Below are 17,638 nucleotides of genomic sequence, written 5' to 3'. Positions count from 1 at the left end.
ACCATGACGAGTCGGCGGCCATCGAGGGCGTAACCCATCTTGTTGCAGTCAAAAGTGGGCATGAGCTTGATGGATGAAGTAGTGGACGTGGTGGAAGTGCTGCTTGTGGTTGTAGGTGGTGCTGTGGTTGTAGGGGGCCTGGTGGATGAACTACTGCTGACTGAAGTACTTGTGGCGCTGCTCGAGGTTGAGATTGAGCTGCTAGTGGAAGCAACAGCGCTGCTAGACGAGCTTGTCGTGGCACTAGAAGAGGTGCTTGCGACGGAGCTGCTAGAAGTTGAACCAGGAGCAGAAGTACTTGATGTTGAAGCTGGTGCTGAACTACTGCTGGTAGCTGAGCTAGCGGACGACGTGCTCGCGTGTGAACTTGTCGAGGCGCTGCTTGTGCTGACACTGGAGGAACTGCTGGCATGCGAAGAATCCAAAGCGTGGCTGGATGTTGACTGAGTTGCAGAGGAGCTAGTGGACGTTCCAGAGTTTCCACCAGAAGCGCTTGAAGAGGAAGACGCGGAGTCCGAATGACTGGAGGAGGACCCGGCTCCTGAGTTCGCGCTGGATGAGCTCTGGGAGATATCCTCAACATCGACAAGGACACCAGATGTACTCGAAGCGTCTCCTGAGTGTGAAGGTCCATGTGACGAGGTGTGAGATGCATGAGAAGTTCCAGTATGGGACGTGGCGCTGCCTGAATGTCCATCACTGGCACCGGTCTCTGAAGACAAATCTGCAGACGAGGCACCAGCTTGAGGTGTAAGAGAGGTCTGATCACCAGAGTGACTGGTGATTGATGCTCCAGTGTGATGATCTCCAGTGGGAGTCTCAATGATGAGAGTGCCATGCTCACCATCTGCAGTTGGGGGTTCATAGATGGTGTGCGAAGTTGAGCGAGTACCAGCCCTGAAGACGGTGACGTTGTGACCTGGAGTATCCACCAGAGTAGTCTCACCAGCGGAGTTGGTAGCAAGCACGGCAGTTGGTGTCTCGATGATGACTGTTCCTGGCTGGCCTGAAGCTGGAGGGATATAAATGGTGTGTGTAGTTGTCAAGGAACCATCTCTGATGATTGTGACATCGTCGTCTGAGGGTGTCCAAGTGGGCTCGCTGGGAGCATCGGTGATACCAACCACGGGCAATTCAATAATAACCGTGCCAGGCTCATTGGAGGCAGTCGGGGGAATGTAGACAGTATGAGTGGTTGAGAGAGTTCCTCCCCGGACAACAGTCACATTGGCGATGCCCGAAGGAGAGTCAGTCGTGGTCTCAGCAGGTCCATCAGTGATGTGAACAGTGGGCGTCTCAATGATGACGGTTCCAGGCTCATTGGATGCTGTAGCCGGAATGAATATTGTATGCGTCGTTGAGTGAGGGCCACCGCGAATGATGGTCGAGTTGGCAATCGCGGGAGAGATGGTCTCACCAGCTGAGTTGGTGACAGGCACGGTAGGTGTCTCGATAATGACAGTTCCTGGTTCGTTGGATCCTGTAGCTGGTTCGTAAACGGTATGCGAAGTCGAGCGGGTTCCGGCCCTGTAGATGGTGACATTGCCGCTTCCATGGTCTGGTGCAACTGTGGTGTGTTCGGCTGTGTGGCTGCCCGTGTGGGTGATGCTTCCAGATTCTGTCTCCTCGGGGCCCGTGGTCGGCGTTTCGATAATGATAGTACCAGATTCATCAGAAGCTGTAGCAGGCATGAATATCGTTCTTGTAGTTGATCGAGTGCCAGCTCGGTAGATAGTAACATTGCCACCGGCCGATGAGGGTGCGATTGTGGTTCCGTGATGTGCCCCGTGGGAAGAAGAAGGAAGCTCGCCTTGCGGCGTGACGATGAAGACCGTTCCCGGATCGTTCGATTCGCCGGGTACGTAACTGGTATAACCAGCCGTGCCTGATCCACCACTGAAGACAGTAACGGTAGGTCTATCTGAGGTGATGCCATCATCAAGGTCAGAGGGATCAGCATCAGGATCCGAGGTAGGAGTGACGATATAGAGGGTTCCAGGTTCGCCAGAGGCTCCTGTGACGTATGTAGTGTGCGAGGTAGAGCCGGGTCCTCCACTGAAGACAGTGACAGTAGGGCTTTCATTATCACCTCCAGTGGGAGTGACAATGAATACTGTTCCGGGTTCCCCTGAATCGCCTGGCACATATGTAGTGTGTCCAACTGTACCTGGCCCACCACTGAACACCGTGACGGTAGGGCTGTCTGAAGCACCTCCTGTAGGGGTGACGATGAACAAAGTACCTGGATCATCATCTTCACCTGGGACATAGGTCGTATGGCCCGCAGTACCGGGACCGCCGCTGTGGACGGTAACTGTGTGACGACCTGAAGAGCTTGCCTCAGTAGGCGTAACAATGAAGAGAGTGCCTGGTTCGTCGTCTTCTCCTGGAACGTAAGTGGTATGCGCAACGGTTCCAGGTCCACCACTGTGAACAGTAACAGTATGACGTCCTGTCGAGGTGCCAGTTCCTGAATGGCTTCCAGTAGGCGTAACGATATACAAAGTCCCGGGTTCATCATCTTCACCTGGCACGTATGAAGTATGTGCTTCTGAGCCGGGCCCTCCGCTGTGAACAGTAACAGTTTGACGCCCTGTGGAGGTTCCAGTAGGCGTAACGATATACAAAGTGCCTGGTTCATCGTCTTCGCCAGGGACGTAAGTGGTATGCGCGACGGAGCCAGAGCCACCACTGTGAATAGTAACGGTTTGGCGTCCCGAGGAGCTGCCAGTTGGCGTGACGATGTATAGAGTACCGGGCTCATCGTCTTCACCTGGCACATATGTGGTGTGCGGCGTAGAAGCTGGCCCACCACTGTGGATGGTGACGGTATGACGTCCCGAATGGCTGACAGTCGGCGTAACAATGAAGACGGTACCGACCTCGCCGTCAACTCCAGGCACGTATGTGGTGTGGGCAGCTGTGCCAGGCCCACCACTGTAAACAGTAGCGGTTTGGCCGTCTGAATCGCCTCCGGTTGGAGTGACGATGTAAAGAGTGCCGGGTTCACCAGAAGCACCAGGGACATACGTGGTGTGCCCAACCGAGCCTGGTCCTCCACTGAAGACTGTGACAGTGGGACTGTCATCGCCAGTGGTCTCAGCTTCAAGACCTGAAGTAGGCGTAACGATGTAAAGTGTGCCGGGCGCGCCGTCTTCGCCAGTAACATACGTACTGTGGGCAGTAGAGGCAGGGCCACCACTGTAGACAGTAACGGTAGGGCCTCCAGCGGTAGGAGTCACGATAAAGAGAGTACCAGGTTCGCCAGAGGCACCTGGAACGTATGTGGAATGAGCAGTTGAGGCAGGACCCCCACTGAATACGGTGACGGTAGGGTGGGCTGAGCCTGTGTGGTGGCCAGAAGTTGGCGTAATGATGTAGAGGGTTCCTGGTTCATCATCTTCACCAGGTACATAGGTCGTGTGTGCAGTTGCACCTAGACCGCCGCTGTAGACAGTAACCGTCGGACTGCCAGGGCCACCGGTGGGAGTGATGATGTACAAGGTTCCCGGCTCATCGTCTTCTCCTGGAACATAAGTGGTATGCGCCGTTGACCCTGAGCCACCACTGTACACGGTAGCAGCAGGGCTTCGCGAAGAACCAGTCGGAGTGACGATGTAGAGAGTTCCTGGCTCACCATCTTCGCCAGGAATGTACGTCGTATGCGCAGTTGAACCTGAACCGCCGCTATACACGGTAGCGGCAGGAACTCGAGATGTGCCAGTGGGTGTGACGATATACAAGGTTCCCGGCTCATCATCCTCTCCTGGGACATATGTGGTTTGTGCAGTTGATCCCGATCCGCCACTATAGATCGTAGTGGCGGGGCTTCGAGAGGCACCAGTTGGTGTGACGATGTAGAGAGTCCCTGGTTCGTCGTCCTCTCCCGGCACATATGTGGTATGGGCGGTGGAGCCTGGCCCGCCGCTATAAACGGTAGCCGTTGCCCTGCCTGCGCCTGTGGTCGGTGTAACAATGAAGACAGTTCCGGGCTCGCCATCTTCTCCTGCGATGTAAGTAATATGGGCAGTTGAGCCCGGTCCGCCGCTGTAAACCGTAGCGGTAGCACGACCTGGGGCTGAAGTGGGAGCGACGATGTAGAGAGTTCCTGGTTCATCATCCTCGCCTGGGACGTAAGTCGTTTGCGCGACTGAGCCGGGACCACCGTTGTAAATGGTAGCGGCGGGACCTCTGGTAGGCGTGACGATGAAGATGGTTCCAGGCTCGCCTGACTCACCGGGCACGTAGGTTGTGTGGGCCACTGAACCTGAGCCGCCAGTGTAAACTGTGACAGTTGGCTGACTGTCGTCGTCGGCACCAGAGCTCTCAGATCGAGGGTTGGACGCGGGTGTAACAATGACCACCTTGCCGGGCTCGCCCGACGTGGGTGGGATGTATGTTGTGTGGGCAGTCGAGCCAGGCCCCTCGGTGAAGATGGTGATGTTGTGAGCTCCTGTGTGAGTCTCCGATGCGGAGTCGTCGACATCCTCAGAAGCCTCGGGACCTGAAGTCGGAGTGACGATATAAAGAGTTCCTGGCTCACCATCTTCACCTGGAAGATAGGTAGTGTGCGCTGAAGAGCCAGGGCCCCCACTGTGAACAGTAACGGTGTGCCTTCCAGTATGGCTGCCTGTCTCCGTGCCATGATGAGAAGTGTGAGAGCCGGATGTTGGTGTAACAATAATGAGTGTTCCGGGCTCACCGGACTCTGCTGGAGGGACGTAAGTGGAGTGAGCAGATGAGCCAGCGCCACCAGTGTAAATCGTAACGGTTTGGTCTCCAGTGTGGTGTCCGGTGTGAGTCCCAGTGTGGGTTATCGTCACCTCGTCGTCATCATCTTCATCTTCAACGCCGGCAGTGGCGCCGGAGGTAGGGGTAACGATGATGAGAGTGCCTGGCTCACCTGAAGCTTCTGGAGAGAGGTAAGTCGAGTGCGAAGTCGACCCAGGACCTCCACTGTAGATGGTAACAGTCTCACCAGCTCCATGATGCCCAGAAGTGTGACTGTGAGAGCCGGTAGTCGGTGTAACGATATAAAGAGTTCCAGGTTCTCCAGAGACCCCTGAAACGTACGTGCTATGAGCTGTCGAGCCAGGTCCACCACTGTAAACAGTGACGGTTGGGCTTCCGGAATCATCATCGTCATCCGTTGGCGAGGGACCAGATGTAGGTGTGACAATGAAAAGGGTTCCGGGTTCATCGTTTTCGCCAGGGACGTAGGTGGTGTGTCCAACTGTACCCGGCCCACCACTGTAGACTGTGACAGTGGGACTTCCTGAACCATCATCGTCGTCCGTCTCGGATGCTCCAGATGTCGGAGTGACGATAAAGAGAGTCCCGGGCTGGCCTGAGATGCCGGGGACATAAGTAGTGCGTCCAGATGAGCCTGGGCCTCCGTTAACCACGGTGACGGTTTCGGACTCATCGTCATCCGTAGCAGAAGGACCAGATGTAGGCGTAACGATGAAGAGGGTTCCGGGTTGTCCTGAAACGCCAGACACATAGGTGGTATGTCCGACTGACCCGGGCCCGCCGCTGAAGACAGTAACGGTAGGACTTCCCGAGTCGTTATCGTCGGTCTCGGAGGCACCAGACGTGGGGGTGACGATGTATAGAGTTCCTGGCTCACCATCTTCGCCTGCGACATAAGTTGTATGCGCGGTCGAGCCTGGTCCTCCACTATAGACGGTAACCGAGGGAGCTCTGTCATCATTGTCGTCGGTTGCGGATGCTCCGCCCATGGGGGTGACAATAACGAGGGTTCCAGGCTCGCCTGATGCTGCTGGAGGAAGATAGGTTGTGTGACCCCTTGTGCCTGAGCCTCCAGTGAAGATAGTGACAGTAGGGCTTCCCGAGTCCTCGCCGTCTGTGACTGAGGCTCTAGAAGTAGGTGTAACAATATAGAGGGTTCCTGGCTGGCCAGAAACACCGGAAATATAGGTGGAATGGGCGGTTGAACCTGGGCCTCCGTTATACACGGTAACGGTTGGAGCCCCTGAGTCGTCGTCATCAGTAGCTGCCGGGACCGAGGTAGGTGTGATGATGTAGAGAGTGCCTGGCTCATCGTCTTCACCTGCAACGTAGGTGCTGTGCGCTGTCGAGCCGGGTCCACCACTATAGATAGTGACAGTAGGAGCATCTGAGTCATCATCATCTGTGGCAGATGCACCCGTGGGCGTGACGATGTAGAGGGTTCCGGGCTGGTTGGAAATGCCTGGCATGTAGGTGCTGTGAGCAGTTGCACCAGGTCCACCGCTGAATACCGTGACAGTTGGAGTATCATCGCCGTCATCATTTGCAGAGGCTCCGGATGTGGGTGTGATGATGTAAAGTGTGCCTGGCTCGTCGTCTTCTCCAGGAACGTACGTAGTGTGTGCCGTTGACCCTGGTCCGCCGCTATACACGGTGACTGTGGGAGTTCCTGAGTCGCCGTCATCGGTGGCAGATGCACCTGTTGGTGTGATAATGATGAGAGTACCTGCTTGACCGGACTCGGCCGGTGCGAGGTAAGTGCTATGCCTAGTAGAACCAGGACCTCCGCTGAATATGGTGACAGTCGGGGTGTCATCATCATCATCGCCGGTTGGGGAAGCTCCAGAAGTGGGCGTGACGATGTATAGGGTTCCGGGCTCGCCTGACAGGCCTGACAGGCCTGGCACGTATGTAGTATGTCCTGTAGACCCTGGGCCTCCACTGAGGACGGTGACAGTAGGAGTTCCAGAATCATCATCGGTTTCGGTGGCACCGGAAGTAGGCGTGATGATATACAGAGTGCCAGGTTCACCATCTTCTCCTGCAACGTAGGTCGAGTGTGCTGTTGAACCAGAACCGCCGTTGTAAACGGTGACAGTTGGGCTCCCTGAATCATCATCTGTAGCAGACGCGCTAGAAGTGGGGGTGATAATGACCAGAGTTCCTGGTTCTCCTGAGGCAGTCGGAGGGATGTAGTTGGTCCATCTGGTTGAACCAGGTCCACCAGCGAAGATGGTGACATTGCCAACTCCTGTTGGGCTTACCTCGCCTGCATCGTCGGTCTCAGTGACACCAGAAGTAGGCGTGACGATATATAGCGTGCCAGGTTGCCCTGAAGCTCCAGGGACAAAGGTTGAGTGAGCTGTTGCACCAGGTCCACCACTGTAAACGGTAACAGTAGGGCCATCAGTCTCATTGGTGTCATCGATATCTGTTCCAGTGACTCCAGCGGTAGGTGTGACGATGTAAAGAGTACCAGGCTCACCCGAAACGCCCGATACGAAAGTAGAGTGTGCCATGGATCCAGGACCACCGCTGTAGATAGTTACGGTAGGCTTTCCAGTTTCAGTCTCGGAATCTTCATCATCATCTCCAGTCGCGTCAGCAGTAGGCGTGACGATATAGAGAGTGCCGGGTTGACCCGAAGCTCCTGGGACGAAGGTTGAGTGCGCAGTTGCGCCAGGCCCACCGCTGTAGATGGTAACGGTAGGGCCATCGGTTTCATTAGCGTCGTCAATATCTGTCCCAGTGGCGCCGGCGGTAGGCGTGACAATATAAAGAGTGCTAGGATCGCCCGAAACGCCCGATACGTAGGTAGAGTGCGCCGTAGAGCCAGACCCATCACTGTAGATAGTCACGGTAGGTCTGCCGGTCTGGGTTTCGGAATCCTCATCTTCATCGTCATCTGCAGTTGCGCCGGCAGTAGGCGTGACGATGTAAAGAGTACCTGGTTGGCCTGAGACTCCTGCGACATAAGTGGTGTGCCCAGTGGCCCCGGGGCCGTCGCTGAAGATGGTGACAGTGGGCTGGCCATCAGAGTCGGTCTCAGAATCGCCAGTTAGGGTGACGATGTAGAGCGTTCCCGGCTCATCATCAACCCCGGGAACATAGGTGGTATAGCCAATTGAGCCTGAGCCACCACTGTAAAGAGTAACTGTAGGAGTATCATCATCTCCATCATCAGTCTCAGCCTCGGGGCCAGAGGTGGGTGTAACGATGTAAAGAGTTCCCGGCTCGCCTGAAACGCCTGGCACATACGTTGTATGGCCAGTTGCTCCAGGGCCACCGCTGTGTACAGTGACGGTATGGGCTCCGGTATCGCTGCTGCCAGAGTGAGCATGGGTGCCAGCAGTCGGCGTGACAATGTAGAGTGTTCCGGGCTCGCCAGATTCAGCGGCGGGGACATAGGTAGTATAACCACTTGCACCTGCGCCGCCGCTGTAGATGGTGACTGTCGGGGAGTCATCGTCCGCAGTCTCGGCTTCAGGCTCAGAAGTTGGAGTAACGATGTAGAGGGTTCCTGGCTCTCCTGAGACACCAGACACATAAGTGGTATGTCCTATTGATCCGGGGCGGCCGCTACGTACGGTGACAGTTTCGCCTGAACCAGCAGTCGGCGTAACAATGTAAAGCGTTCCAGCTTCTCCAGACTCAGCTGCAGGGACGTAGGTGGTATAGCCGCTTGAGCCAGCACCTCCACTATACACAGTGACGGTAGGCCTATTGTCTCCATCATCAGTCTCAGTTTCAGGGCCGGTAGTCGGGGTGACGATATAAAGAGTGCCAGGTTCGCCCGAGACACCGGGGACAAAGGTAGTGTGACGACTGGATCCAGGGCCGCCACTGTAAACAGTAACAGTAGGGCCACCATCTTCATCGTCAGTCTCGGCTTCTGGACCAGATGTGGGAGTGATGATATAGAGAGTTCCATCTTCATCTGTGCCAGTGGGGGCGACATAGGTCGTGTGCGTAGTCGAACCAGAGCCGCCACTATATATAGTGACAGTAGGTCGACCGATGTGAGTACCAGAATGCCCAGAAGTGTGAGTGTGGGAGCCAGTCGGTGTGACAATGTAGAGGGTTCCAGCTTCACCCGAAGCACCGCGGACATAGGTGCTATGAGCCGTTGAGCCAGGGCCACCGCTGTAAATCGTCACTGTTGGCGTGTCGTCTCCATCACCAGTCTCAGCTTCGGGACCCGAAGTTGGTGTGATGATGTAGAGAGTACCGGCCTCGCCCGAGGCTGCGGGAGGTACGTAGGTACTATGGCGTGTTGCTCCCGGGCCACCACTGTAGATGGTCACAGTTTCGCCGGCTCCAGAAGAGCCATCAGTTCCAGTGGCCTCTGGATCGTTGTCACCATCAGGGTCTGCAGTCGGAGTGACAATGACGACTGTGCCCTGCTCATCTGAATTGGCTGGTGGATAGTAGGTCGTGTAAGCAACAGAGCCTGGGCCACCGCTGACGATCGTAACGTGGTGCCTTGTGCTAGCAGAACTGGTGATATCTCCATCAGTTTCAACGTCGGGGTCTGAAGTAGGTGTCAGGATAATGACAGTATCAGCCTCATCAGTGCCGGTGGCAGAAATGACAATCGTCTGCGCAACCGAACCAGGTCCACCATTATAGATGGTAACGGTGGGCTTCGCACCGTCAGAGGCAGAAGCACCGCCGCTGGCCAGAGGACCCACGGTTGGCGTCTCAATAATGACAGTACCTGGCTCGGTAGAAGTGGGCGCGATGTAGATTGTGTGGAAGGCGAGGCGAGCACCAGGCCTGTAAATGGTGACGTTGCCACCGTTTGTCGCTGGAATGGTCGTAGCGCCATGATGAACTCCAGTAGCTGCGGCTCCAGAGGTGAAGCTTGTTATGCCTGAGCTGGTATCATCATCTTCGTCATCAGAGCCAGCTCCAGAAGAAGTCGCCGTTGACCCAGAGTCTTCGGTTTCGCTTGCAGATCCGTCATCATCTCCAGTGCCGGTTCCACCAGCAGCGGCGTCGTCAGTAGCGGACTCGTCAGAACCTCCATCATCCTGAGTTGCGGAGGCATCATCCTCGTCATCGCTATCAGAGCTAGTCAAGAATCCACTGGGTACTGGAACTTGGGGGGTGATGAAAGCAGTCTCATCATCAGAGTCGTCTGTCTCAGTTTGCGCAGCCCCTGAATCATCATCGTCACCATCATCTGAAGGGACGCCAGTGGGAACTGGGACCTCGGGCGTGAGGAAAGCACTATCGTCGTCGGTTACAGTCGCAGAACTGTCATCGTCTCCAGAGTCGTCGCCATCTTCGTCGCCATCACCATCACCGCCAGCGCCTGCTGAGTGTGTTCCAGAGGCGTTGTTGACGTGGGCTGAAACGGTGTGAGATGCACTATGGGAAGAGCCATGAGCACCAGTTCCTGAAGTATGAGCTGAGCCAGGGCCACCTGAGCCGGGCTCATTGTTCTCTTCCTCCTCATCATCACCTCCAGGCTGTTGACCTTGGCCGCTGGAGGGGGACGCTGAGTTGCCACCAGTGTGTGTGCTATGGCTGGCCGATGCGCTGTGAGTTGATCCGCCAGCTCCTTGGGGGGCACCAGTAACATTGGCTCCATTTACAGAACTTGAGTGGTGGCTGGAACCACTGTGTGAAGATCCGGAAGAGTGGTGAGCCGAGTTGGAACTACCCGTAGCTGAAGCGCTACGTGCGGACCCCGAGCTCGCAGCACCTCCAGCTACTCCGACAGAGACTGAACTGTGCGATCCATGAGAGCTAGAATGAGAGCCAGAAGCCCGGCCACTAGCCGAGCCGGCGGTGTTTGAAACATTTGATCCACCTCCTGATTCAGAGTCGCCGTCGCCGTCAGAACCGTTGTTCTGGTTAGGCGTGCCTGTACCAGAAGATCCAGCACCAGATCTAGACGCCTGGGCTCCACCACTTCCCTGCCCTGAAGTAGTAATTGTCGAGCCACTTGCGAGTCTAGTGTTGGCTGGAAGTGAAGATGAGGAGCCAGATCCATTGGCACCTCCTCCATTGCCGGCCGAGGCGGGATTGGAACCACCAGTTCCACTGTTGCCGTTAGATGCCGCAGTGTTGGGTGAAGATCCAGAGCTCGAAGCAGCTCGAGAGCCAGAGTTGGATACAGCACCGTTGTTGGCGGAGTTTCCAGCTGGATTGGAAGCTTGGCTATTGGCAGCGGATGACCGACTGGCACTGGACGCAGCTCTCGAGTTGGCTGAACCAGATCCGCTTGAAACGGTTGTCGCGGGAGGAGGAATGATCTGCTCAACAGGTGTCAAGGTGGCTGAAGGAGCCTGTCCGTTGCCGGGAGTAGACTCTTCATCATTATCACCGTCATCATCAGAGCCGTCACCAGAGCCTGATCCGCTGTTAGAACCTTGTGAAGGTCTTGGCGTTCCGGCGACCGAGGCGATTGTGTTAGGTCTGGAGGAACGACTGGAAGCCGAGCCGTGGTGCGATGATGAGGTACCTCCACGAACCGACGCAGAAAGATGGCGGGATGTACCAGCTCCGTCATCCGAGTCGCTACTTGTCTCAATAATGACCGAAGTGCGCGTAACAACTTGATTGCCCGACGTGACAGTGTAGCGGGAAGTTGTGGTCTGGAGATGAGGCTGGTGGGATGTTTGTGGTCGTGTAGTGCCGCCATTGGGAGCGCGAGTTGAGCTCCTGGATGCTGAAGAGCCATTGCCGGAGCCGTTTCCAGAACTAGTGCCTCCAGAAGATCCGTCTCCGTCTCCATCGCCTCCAGAGTTCCCTCCAGAGTTGTCGCTACCTCCGGAATTGCCGTTGCCGCCAGAATTGTTGTTGTTGTTGCCACCTCCCGAGTTATTGTTACCTCCAGATCCGCTGTTTGAGCCATTTCCGCTGGAAGATCCATCGTCATCGCCTCCAGAGTTGCCATTACCGCCTGAGGATCCGTCTCCATCACCTCCGGAGCTATTGCCGCCACTCGAGTTACCGTTCCCACCGGAGTTGTTATTGCCCGAGTTGCCGTTGCCTCCCGAAGAGTTACCTCCGGATCCGTTGCTTCCGGAGTTATTACCACCGGAGTTGCTGCCTGACCCGTTGTTTGAAGGGATTTGAGTTGTAGGGGCAGCACCTCCAGAGCTAACCTCGTCATCGGGGTTGAACTTGCCACCTGGGCTTGGGGACGCAGATACCGAGCTTGATGCGTTACCAGACCCGGATCCAGACCCAGACCCAGAGCCACCGCTGTTGTTGGTGCCTCCGGACTGGCTGCCGTTGCCTCCAGATGAACCGCTTCCGTTGCCGTTAGACCCTGATCCTGAGTTGGAGCCATTTCCGTTTCCTCCATTGCCAGAAGACCCGTTGTTTCCAGATGCCGAGCCGTTACCGTTGCTTGACCCCGATCCACTACCACCAGAAGACCCATTACCGCTATTCGATCCAGATCCGTTTCCTCCAGAGTTGTCGCTGCCTCCAGAAGAGCCATCGTCGCCCCCGGAAGACCCGTTGCTGTTGTTGGACCCGGACCCACTTCCTCCGGAGTTGTTACCGGTCCCTCCAGATGAGCCGTTGTTTCCGGATCCTGACCCACTACCTCCCGACGAACCACCATTGCCGTTGCCATTGTTTGATCCGGCGCCGCTGCCGCCAGAAGACCCATCGCTTCCTGACCCTGATCCAGAACCTCCCGAAGAGGTGTTGCCGTTACCCCCGGAGGAGCCGTTGTTGCCGGACCCTGATCCACTTCCCCCAGAGTTGTTACTTCCAGAAGACCCACTGCCGGAGCCTGATCCAGATCCATTGCCGTTGTCATTGGATCCAGGGCCACTTCCACCAGAGGAGCTGTTGTCACCCCCAGAAGAACCGTTTCCGTTTCCGCCTGATCCAGACCCTGATGAGCCCGATCCAGATCCACCTTGCGAGCCACTGCCACTGTTGTTGGATCCAGAACCGCTACCACCGGAAGAACCGTTACCTCCAGACGAGCCATTGTTGCCCGACCCGGAGTTCTCTCCGCCCTGGGGAGTTCCCGATTGACCGCCCCCTGAGGAGTCGTTGCCGCCAGAGGAACCATTGTTGCTAGAGCCAGAGCCAGAGCCAGAGCCAGAGCCTCCAGATGAACTTGATCCAGACCCATTGCCATTATCATTAGATCCAGATCCGTTTCCACCTGAAGATCCACTTCCTCCCGAGCCGTTCCCAGATCCACTACCGCCGGAAGTGCCGCCATTGTTTCCGCTGGAGCCACTTCCGTTGTTGCTGGACCCCGAACTGTTGCCTCCAGAGTTGTTGTTACCTGATCCAGAGCCAGAGCCACTGTCATCTGAAGATCCGGATCCAGATCCTGAGCCATTGCCACCAGAAGAGTTGTTACCTCCTGACGACCCGGACCCGGACCCGGACCCGCTACTTCCAGGCCCACTACCTCCATTGTTGCTACCAAATCCTCCAGAGCCTGAACTAGAGTTGGTTTCTTCAGGTCCATCGGGGTTGTGCTTGCCACCTGGTCCGTCGTGACCATGGGTTGATGAGGGCCTGTTTCCACTTGATCCAGATCCGTTACCTCCAGAGTTGGAGTTTCCTCCTTGTCCAGAGCCAGAGTTGTTGCCTGAGCCCGAACCGGAGTCGTTGTCTCCGCCGCCAGAGTTTCCTGTGCCAGAGGTATTCCCATTCGCACCGTCTCCAGAGTCATTGCCGTTGGACCCGGAGCCGGAGCCACCACTTCCAGAGCCGTTGTCACCATTGCCTGAAGACTGACCGCCAGTGTTTCCTTGTCCAGAGCCACCGTTGTTGTTGTTGCCTGAACTGGACCCTCCAGACCCACTGCCATTGTTTGAGTTGGAGCCAGACCCTGAGCCGGAACCAGAGTCATCGTTGTCTCCAGAGTTATTGCTCTCAACTTCACCAATGGATGGCGAACCAGAGTCGCCGGAGTTGTTCGAGGAGTCTCCGTCGTTCCCAGAGCCGCCAGACTGGTTCCTGCTGCCTGACTGACCATTTCCAGAGTTGGAGCCATCAGACGAGTTTCCAGACCCAGAAGAACCGTTGTTCCCAGAGCCGCTGTTGGAGCCAGAGGTCCCGTTTCCAGACCCGTCGTCTTCGCCATTATCGCCTCCAGATCCCCGGTTACCTCCATCACTAGAGCTACCATCTCCAGATCCGCTTCCTCCGGAATTATTGTTTGAAGAGCCACCTCTCTGACCATCAGAGTCGTCATGATTACCATTGTGTTTACCGTGGCCATCGCGGAAGTTTGGATCGTCGGGATCATTGCTTCCAGAGCTGCTGCCTCCTTGGGCATCTCCTCCTGAGGCGCCATCACCTCCAGCTGAATCGTTGTCTCCTGAGTTGTTGCCTTGGCCTTGTTGACCCGAGCCACTACCAGAGTTCGACCCAGAGCCTGAACCGGAGCCTGAGCCAGAAGATCCGTCGCCATCGTCTGAGCTGTCGGCGCCTGCATTAGCCCCAGGAGAATTTGAATCGCCAGACTGATCATCCGAATCCTCCTCGCCGTTATATTCTATTCTTCCAGACTCTGGATCATCGTCATCAGAGCCTCCATTGGTGGAGTCAGACTGCCGGGCATCTCCTGACAAGCTTTCCACGCCCGGCTTGAGAATGAGTACGGTTCCTAGTTCGCCGTTTTCGGGAGGAATTGTGACCGTTTGTCGTGGTCCGTTATCGTCGTCGCCATCGCCATCGGCTGCAGCACCGCCGTTTCCGTCATCGCCAGAGTTGCCATCCGATCCATCATTTGAACCGTTACCAGACCCATCACTTGAACCACCATCACCAAGATCCAGGTCCGTGACAACTCGGGTGATGGTAGTATAAGAAACTGACCCATCAGAATCTGAGCCACCTGGTGGATCCGTGGCACCTGGCGGTAAAGTAGCCTTTGGTCCTCCCTGATCGGCGTTGTTGGCTCCAGGAGGTGTTTGAATCAAAACAGTGCCGAGCATGGTGCCGGTCGGAGGAATAGTAATTCGAATAGGAGCCGTGGGTGTGACGGAGCCCTCGGCTGGTTCGATAATAGTGACATAGCCAGTTGCATCTTCAGGCTGCAGAGTGATTGTCTGACCCTGGATTTGTTCCAAAGCCCTGAGTGAAGCCACAGCTGGTGTTTGAATAAGAACCGTACCGGGACTGTTGCCGCTCGGTTCGATAGTAACGCGGATGACTGTCGAAACTGTTTCATCCGCCTCGATGACGGTGACATAACCGCCAAGTTTAGCAGGCTCGAGTGTGAGAGGCTCGAGCTTGCCTCTAGTGAGTGTGTTGGAAGGCACGTGGATAATGACTGAACCACGTTGTCCTCCGCTGGGCGAGAGAGTAATCCATTGAATCGATGAGAGTTCTGCGTTAGCAAGTGGCTGGAGAACTGTGACGTATCCAGATGTGCCGTGAGGTTCGAGAGTAAGTGGTCGAAGGGTTTCGTAAGTGCCATCGCCTGGGGTTTCGATAATGACTTCGCCAGGGTTACCATCCGTTGGTGGAATGACCCTTGTGATGGCTGAAGTAATAGGAACTGGTCCCTTGTGTGGGCGTAGTGTAATCACATAAGAACCCCCATCTGATGCTGAAATGATTGTGTTCTCTGGTGATGAAGTACCGCCCGGCTCCTGAACGATGACAATACCTGGTTCATCGCCCTGCGGAGGAACGGTTTGCAGAGTCTTGACTGAGCCCTTGTATGATCGTGTGACGGTGATGTAGTCGGGAATATCGGCAAGGACTGGATAGACGGATACGTATGTATAACAAACACCTGAATATTCATTGTTAATACCAAGAACTAACCTATCATCTTGAACACCAAGGAAAGCGCGGGATGTCCCCGCGAGAGTTGCGAAGAGTAGATGCCGTAGCACCGTCGTCAAAGAGGACCGCATTGTTGCTGCGGTGCATGCACAATGTGCACACAAAAGGGAAAGATAGAATATTAGACGCGCAAAAATGTAGTGAAGGAGCGATATGAGGCTTCAGGAACAAAGGAGATACCACCAAAGAATTATAAAGCCTGTCGATCATTTCTCGACCCGCCTCATATCCGGACTCGGGCACCTCAGGGCCCGCAGCGTCGAGGCCTGGGGAGGAAAGCTGTTCCCGACGACGAACAGTATGCGGAAAATGCAACCCTAAGGTACAAAGCCATTGTGCACAAAAAGCACCTGGATTTGGGTTGCCAAGGTGGAAGCCATCATGCCAAAGCGGACGTACCCGCTGTGGATCGATGCCGTTTCCTCTCTGCAAGTGTTGTTTCCACGTTCCTGCATGAAATGAGACAAGTTAAACCCCAAAGCGTTTGGCACAAGGTTGGGGAGAGGCGGCCCGGCTGGCCTAGACTCTGGAATGTGGGTGCGCGGGAGAGCTGCCCGTTGACGCGACGACTTGTGCCTTGTTGTTGTGGGTATACACACAGCAAATGGGATGCTGGGGAGTAACGGGATCCGGAATAGAGAGCACGAGGTAATGTCGAGGTATGAGTGTGTCACAGGGCAACTCGACGGTATGCACCCTTCGGATAGCGAGCTACAAGGTCCCGTGGGAGCTTCTGCATAGACGTTTGGGGCGATGTAGTTATGCAGATGATGTGCATAATGTGGCAAAAATCTGACGGACATGGCAGTTATACATAGCCACTGCAAGCCAAGTGTCTGGGGAGCAGCAGATCCTCCAATGGCGGAAACACAGCCCTGGATGTGGAAACAAGGAGATGCCACTCCAGGCACAACTCCCCATTTCTTTCCCTGGATACCGAGAATATTAACAGCCATGGACGCTCAGTCGAGTCCGCCAGCATGGTCTGTCACTCCGGGCTAGCGGACAGGTCTCACTTATTGTCCTGACCTAGCCATGAGTCCCTGGAGCAGATAAAAGCACCAGATAGTCTGACGTTGCACTAGCGGGGATAACCCACTCCGGACACCAACTCCTTCGCCTACGGGCACGATTGTCAAGCAGAAGCTTATCCCGGCTGGCAGGCGTTGGGCTAATAGGTTATTGAAGATGACATATCCCCTCGGACTTTTGATTGGCGCGGACTAGCTCCGTTCGGAGAATTCTTGATACTTTGGCAAGACATTCCGGTGTGTGATATCACACGGTCATGTCCACTTACAGCTTCATTAGATCAGGACCCTGCTGGATGTGATCTGGGGTTACACATGGCAAGCCCCAGGCTCCACTATGGTCCCCGAGGAAGATCTGTATGGCCGGGGATTCAGAAGACTTTGTGGTTGACTGCATTTGTCTGCCAGTTACGGTTTTGGCTGGTGGAGAGTTAGAGATCGAGGCCCTGACGTCGGTGGAGCTGGAGATCCGGGTATCGTATGGAAATACTAGATGATCGATACAAGAATGGCATGACGGTTTGTATACGTTTTAATGACATCTTGATGAGACTATCGACGGAGCGAGGTAGTCATACTTTATCTCGTGGAAGTAACGCGTGATCTGATCCCCTGAACAAGACAACATGATATCTGTTGCTACCCAAAGCGGTCAAGATCACCCATGAAGCCCATGAACACCGGGTAGTTGTCTCTCAGCCTCGTTTTCGGGGGCTGATATGACAGCTCGAAAGTGACCATCTCAAAAACAAAACATGGACTCGAGCCGTCCTGCCGAGAACTCTAGAAGAAAGACCCTGAGACTTGAAAAGCAAAAATATCCATTTCCCTGCCGTTTATGAAAACTGGATCTCTTCTCGTCGCCTCCGGCAGGCAACCGAAACACTGTAGAGTAATTCCATCACTGACGACATTTTGAAAAATCCAAGACATTTCATCACCAACACAAGCCATTCGCCACCACGAGTCATAGTGATAAACAAGCCGTATCCTCCAGCTAAGGTGTTTCAAGAATGCTTTCGGCGCATCACCAGCAACCAAGAGCGTCAAGAAGCCACAAT

This window comes from Fusarium vanettenii, assembly GCF_000151355.1.
Source record: "Fusarium vanettenii 77-13-4 chromosome 8 genomic scaffold NECHAsca_11_chr8_3_0, whole genome shotgun sequence".
In the NCBI taxonomy this organism is placed as follows: Eukaryota; Fungi; Ascomycota; class Sordariomycetes; order Hypocreales; family Nectriaceae; genus Fusarium; species Fusarium vanettenii.
Note: the sequence above shows the minus strand (reverse complement) of the source record.